This window comes from Arachis duranensis, chromosome 9 (genome assembly GCF_000817695.3).
Source record: "Arachis duranensis cultivar V14167 chromosome 9, aradu.V14167.gnm2.J7QH, whole genome shotgun sequence".
NCBI classification, from domain to species: Eukaryota; Viridiplantae; Streptophyta; class Magnoliopsida; order Fabales; family Fabaceae; genus Arachis; species Arachis duranensis.
The window spans coordinates 38314161-38321033 of record NC_029780.3 but is presented as its reverse complement, the minus strand read 5'-3'; the positions used below and the strand labels follow the sequence as shown (position 1 = coordinate 38321033).

The 6873-nt window shown below is 36.3% G+C and overlaps 1 non-coding gene across 1 annotated transcript; it reads left to right on the top strand.

The window, feature by feature from the left end:
* The first annotated feature begins 6418 nt into the window (after positions 1-6418).
* On the top strand, positions 6419-6524 carry LOC127742028 (small nucleolar RNA R71). The gene has a single exon (XR_008003215.1). It is a non-coding gene; the product is annotated as a small nucleolar RNA R71 (small nucleolar RNA).
* Positions 6525-6873: the final 349 nt, after the last annotated feature.

Below are 6873 nucleotides of genomic sequence, written 5' to 3'. Positions count from 1 at the left end.
TAAACCTGTTTCTTCCACCATTATTAAAGCCTTGTTGGGGCTTTTGTTGATCCTTCCATGAGAAATTTGGATGATTTCTCCATGAAGGATCATAGGTGCTTCTATAGCCTTCACCCAGGTAATTCACCTCTGCTATTGCAGGGTTCTCAAGATCATAAGCTTCTTCTTCAGAAGATGCTTCTTTAGTACTGTTGGATGCATTTTGCAATCCATTCAGACTCTGAAAAATCATATTGACTTGCTGAGTCAACATTTTATTCTGAGCCAATATGGCATTTAGAGCATCAATTTCAAGAACTCCCTTCCTCTGAGGTGTCCCATTACTAACAGAATTCCTTTCAAAGGTGTACATAAACTGGTTATTTGCAACCATGTCAATGAGTTCCTGAGCTTCTGTAGGTGTTTTCTTCAGGTGAATGGATCCACTTGTAGAATGGTCCAATGACATCTTAGACAATTCAGACAGACCATCATAGAATATATCCAGGATGGTCTATTCTGAAAGCATGTCAGAATGACACTTTTTGGTCAGTTGCTTGTATCTCTCCCAAGCTTTATAGAGGGATTCACCTTCTTTCTGTCTGAAGGTTTGAACATCCACTCTAAGCTTGCTCAGCTTTTGAGGAGGAAAGAACTTGGCTAAGAAAGTCATGACCAGCTTATCCCAAGAGTTCAGGCTATCTCTAGGTTGAGAGTCCAACCATGTTCTAGCTCTATCTTTTACAGCAAAAGGGAAAAGGATAAGCTTATAGACCTCGGGATCAACTCCATTGGTCTTAACAGTATCACAGATCTGCAAGAATTCAGTTAAGAACTGAAAAGGATCTTCTGATGGAAGTCCATGAAACTTGCAATTCTGTTGCATCAGACAAACTAATTGAGGCTTTAGCTCAAAGTTGTTTTCTCTAATGGCAGGGATTGAGATGCTTCTTCCATTTAAGTTGGAATTTGGTGCAATAAAGTCACCAAGCATCTTTCTTGCATTGTTGTTGGGTTCAGCCATGTCTCTTTCTTTTCCAAGATTCTTTGTAAGGTTTTCTCTGGATTGTTGTGCTTTAACTTCTCTTAGCTTCTTCTTCAGAGTCCTTTCAGGTTCAGGATCTGCTTCAACAAGAATGTCCTTGTCCTTGCTCCTGCTCATATGAAAAAGAAGAGAACAAAAAGAAGAGGAATCCTCTATGTCACAGTATAGAGATTCCTTTATGTGAGTAAAAGAAGAAAAGAATAGAAGAAGGAGAAGAGAAAAATTCGAACACAGAGAGGAAGAGAGGGTTCAAATTTTAAGATGAAAAGAAGTGTTAGTAAATAAATAAATAAATAGAAGGAGATGCGAGAGAGAGGAGTTTTCAAGAATTAATTTTAATAAAAGGAAATTATTTTTGTTTTTATTTTAATTTTAAGTTAGAATTTGAAAATTAAGAGAAGAAATAAAATTAAAATTAAAATTTTAAACAATTAGTTAATTAAAAAGAAGTTTGAAAAAAGGTGAGGAATTTTCGAAAATTAGAGAGAGAAAAGTAGTTAGTTGGTTTTGAAAAAGATAAGAAATAGTAAAACAAACAAAAAAGTCAATTAGTTAGTTGAAAAAGATTTGAAAATCAATTTTGAAAAGATAGGAAGTTAGAAAAGATTTTTGAAATCAAAGTTTGAAAAAGATATGATTTGAAAAAGATTTAATAAAAAGTTATGATTGAAATTTATTTTGAAAAAGATTTGAAAAGGAAATTAAAAAGATTTGATTTTTAAAATCACAATTGATTACTTGACTAACAAGAAATTAAAAGATATGATTCTAGAATTTAAAGATTCATCCTTTCTTAACAAGAAAGTAACAAACTTCAAATTTTTGAATCAATCACATTAATTGTTAGTAAAGTTTTTGAAATTTTGAAATGAAATTAAGAAAAAGATTTTGAAAATCAATTTTAAAATTTTTGAAAATATTAGGAAAAAAATGAAAAAGATTTGATTTTTGAAAAAGATTTGAAAGGATAAGATTTTTTTTAAAATTGAAATCTTGACTTGACTAACAAGAAACAACTTATTTTAAAAAATTTTGACTAAGTCAACCCAAAGATTTCGAAAATTATGAGTAAAATAAGAAAAATATATTTTTTTATTTTTAAATTTTAATGTTGAGAGAGAAAAACAACAAGATGACTCAAGACATAAAAATTTTGGATCAAAACAAATGATGCATGGAAGAACACTATGAATGTCAAGATGAACACCAAGAACACTTTGAAGATCATGATGAATACCAAGAACTTATTTTTGAAAAATTTTCAAGACAAGAAAAATATGCAAGACACCAAACTTAGAAATTTTTTATGTTTAGACTCTAATAATTAAAAAATGCATATGAAAAACAACAAAGGACACAAAACAAGAAAATATGAAGATCAAACAAGAAGACTTACCAAGAACAACTTAAAGATCATGAAGAACACATGCATGAATTTTCGAAAAAAATTTTTGAAAATTAAAAAGATGCAATTACTTAAAACTTGACTCTAGACTCAAACAAGAAACACAAAATATTTTTGATTTTATGATTTTATAAATTTTTTTGGATTTTTCAAAAATTAATTTTAGAAAAACGAAAAAAATGAAAAAAAATTTTGAAAGATTTTTGAAAACTTTTTGAAAAGAAAATAAAGGTTGAAACAAAAAGAAAATTACCTAATCTGAGCAATAAGATGAACCGTCAGTTGTCCAAACTCGAACTATCCCCGGCAACGGCGCCAAAAACTTGGTGCACGAAATTGTGATCTCAATGGCGCCAACAACTTGGTACGCACAATTGTAATATCACTCTTTTTCACAACTTCGCACAACTAACCAGCAAGTGCACTGGGTCGTCCAAATAATAATCCTTACGTGAGTAAGGGTCGATCCCACGGAGATTGTTGGCTTGAAGCAAGCTATGGTCATCTTGCAAATCTCAGTCAGGCGAATTCAAATGGTTATGGAGTTTTAATAATTTAAAAGATAAATAAAACATAAAATAAAAGATAGAGATACTTATGCAATTCATTGGTGGGAATTTCAGATAAGCGTATGGAGATGCGTTGTTCCTTCTGAATCTTTGCTTTCCTATTACCTTCATCCAATCCTTCATACTCCTTTCTATGGCAAGCTGTATGTTAGGTGTCACCGTTGTCAATGGCTACTTCCCGTCCTTTCAGTGAAAATGGTCCTCTACGGTTTCCCGCATGGCTAATCAGCTGTTGGTTCTCGATCGTGTAGGAATAGGATTTACTATCCTTTTGCGTCTGTCACCACGCCCTACAGTCGCGAGTTTGAAGCTCGTCACAGTCATCCCATCCCAGATCCTACTCGGAATACCACAGACAAGGTTTAGACTTTCCGGATCTCAAGAATGCTACCAATTGATCCTAGGTTATACCATGAAAACTCTGATCTCACAGAATGGAAGGCTCTGTTGTCAAAAGAGGCAACCATGCGTCGTGGACCAGGAATCCAAGAGATACACACTTTAGCTTTCACAGGTAGAACGGAAGTGTTTGTCAGGCACGCGTTCGTAGGTGAGAATGGTGATGAGTGTCACGGATGATCACATTCATCAGGTTGAAGTACGAATGAATATCTTAGAATAAGAATAAGCATGAATTGAATAGAAGAACAATAGTACTTTGCATTAATACTCGAGGAACAGTAGAGCTCCACACCTTAATCTATGGTGTGTAGAAACTCCACCATTGAAAATACATAAGTGATAATGGTCCAGGCATGGCCAAATGGCCAGCCCCCATAAAAGTCTAAGATCGCATAAAACTGATCAAAGATCCCTGATACAATAGTAAAATGTTCTATTTATACTAAACTAGTTACTATGGTTTACAGAAATAAGTAAATGATGCAGAAATCCACTTCCGGGCCCACTTGGTGTGTGCTTGGGCTGAGCATTGAAGCTTTCACGTGTAGAGGTCTTCCTTGGAGTTAACCGTCACTTTGTAACTTGTTTCTAGCTTTTGACTCTAGCTTGCAACTTGTTTCTGGCGTTTAACGCCAGAATAGGGCAGAAAGATGGCGTTGAACTCCAGTTTGCGTCGTCTAAACTCGAACAAATTATGGACTATTATATATTACTGGAAAGCCCTGGATGTCTATTTTCCAACGCAATTAAAAGCGCGCCAGTTGGTCCTCTGTAGCTCCAAAAAATCCATTTCGAGTGCAGGGAGGTCAGAATCCAACAGAATCAGCAGTCCTTCTTCAGCCTCTGAATAAGATTTTCGCTTAGGTCCCTCAATTTCAGCCAGAAAATACCTGAAATCACAAAAAAACACAAAAACTCATAGTAAAGTCCAGAAATATGAATTTTTCTTAAAAACTAATAAAAATATACTAAAGACTAACTAAATCATACTGAAAACTATGTAAAAACGATGCCAAAAAGCGTATAAATTATTCGCTCATCACACAACCAGTTTAGCATCATCTTCATGAAGGATCTTGTGCATACACTTGGTTGGACTAATCCCCTTTAAATCACCAATGGTCCACCCAAGAGCTATTTTATGGCTCCTAAGCACTGTAATAAGCGCCTCTTCCTCACTAGGCTTCAAGGAAGAGCTAATAATCACCGGATATGAATCATTTTCACCTTAGAACACATATTTCAGAGAAGGAGGCAAAGGCTTTAGCTCAAGCTTGGGAACTTCTTCCTCCACCTCAGGCGTGTTCACCAGGTTCTTCTGGGGTGGTGAATCATCGATCTCAAGTAGTTCATACTCAGAGAGAGGATCCAGAATATCATCAAGTACCTCAGTTTCTAGTACCTCTTGAACAAGTGATTCAACAACATCAACTCTCAGACAACCTTCAGAATCATTAGGATGTTTGAGGGCTTCAATACATTAAGGACCACCTGTTCTTTATTGACCCTGAGGGTTAATTCACCCTTTGCACATCAATCAGAGCTCTAGCAGGAAAAATAAATGGCCCTACTTTCACAAGTAAATCCTCAACAACCCCCACAGGAAATTTAATAGAAAGATCAGCAAGTTGAAGAGAAATACAGGTGGGTTTTGCCTCCTCAATGTGGAGCTTTTTCATAACTGAAAGTGGCATGAGATTGATGCTAGCTCCAAAATCACACAAGGCTCTCTGAATAGTAACATCTCCAATGGAGCAAGGAATTACAAAGCTCCCTGGATCCTGCATATTCTCAGGGAGGTTATGTTGAATAATAGCACTATATTCCTTATTTAACACCACTGTCTCTTGTTCCTTCTAATTCCTCTTGTTAGTCAACAGTTCTTTCATGAATTTAGCATAAAGAGGCATTTGCTCAAGACCCTTAACAAAAGGAATGTTGATCTATAGCTTCTTGAAGACTTCTAAAAATCTATAAAATTGTTTGTCCTTGGAAGCCTTCTGAAGCCTCTGAGGATATGGAATTTTAGGCTTGTACTCAAGAGCCTTTGGCAATGTAGGATGAGTGTCGAGAGAGACTGGGAATGGATTATCTGCACGCTTAGGAGGGACTTGCTCCACCTCTTTTTTCATCTCCTCTGGAGCTTCTTTTTCATCTAGCTCTTCATTGACCTTAGTTTTAGAACCAGCTACTTTACCACTTCTTAATTGGATGGCCTTGCAGTCTTCTCTTGGGTTCACCAGTGTATCACCAAGAAATGTACTTGGAGGCCTCTCAGGTATTTGCTTACTCAACTGGCCTACTTGCACCTCCAAGTTCCTGATGGAGGCTCTAGTTTCCTGCATAAAATTATTCAATAGTACTTCCCAATCAGTGTTCTTCTAGGGTTGAGAATTTGTCTGCTGAGGTGGTTGTTGTTGATGAGACTAGAACTGGCAGTTATTTTAGTTGTTCTACTGAAAACTGCCTTAAGAATTATTACTAAAATTATGTGATATCTAACGTTGCTCCCTCCACCCAAAATTTGGGTGATTTCTCCACCCCTGATTGTATGTCTTAGAGTATGGATCATTATTGGGGTTTCTAGGAGCATTCCCCATGTAATTGACATGTTCAGTAGAAGATTGAGCATAATCATAGTTCTCACCTTGCATAGAACTACCAATCATGTCATAAGGGGCCTCTTGAGGTGCAGTTTGAGTGTTGACAGCTGAAACCTGCATCCCACTAAATTGTTGAGTAAGAAAATTCATCTGCTGAGACAAAATTTTATTTTGAGCAAGAAGAGCATCAAAAGCTTCCACTTCCATGACACTCTTCTTCTGAGGAGTCCTAAAGTTCACAGGATTCCTGTTAGTTGAGTATAAATATTGGTTGTTAGCAACAAATTCAATAAGTTCATTAGTCTCCTCTGGTGTCTTCTTCATGTGCAGTCAACCACCAGCAGAATTATCCAAACACATTTTGGACATTTCACACAATCCCTCATAAAAGATATCCTGCTAAGTGCATCTAGAGAACATGTCCCGAGGGCATTGCCTAGTCAGTAGCTTGAATCTCTCCCAGGCTTCATAAAGGGTCTCACCATCTTTCTGTCTGAAAGTCTGGACATCCACCCTTAGCTTAGTCAGCTTTTATGGTGGGAAAAATTTAGTCAGAAATCCAGTGACCACCTTATCCCAAGTATCCACACTCTCCTTGGGTTGAGAATCTAACCACAACTTTGCTCTATCCCTCACAACAAATGGGAATAGCATGAGTTTGTATACCTAAGGATTCACTTTGTTAGTCTTCACAGTATCAGAAATCTGCAAAAAATTAGAAATAAATTAATTTGGGTCTTCATGAGGAAGTCCATGATACTGGAAATTTTGTTGCACAAGAGTGACCAGCTGAGGCTTCAGTTCAAAATTGTTTGTAGCTATAGGAGGCATCATAATGCTTTTTCCATAAAGATCTGCATTGGGAGTAGT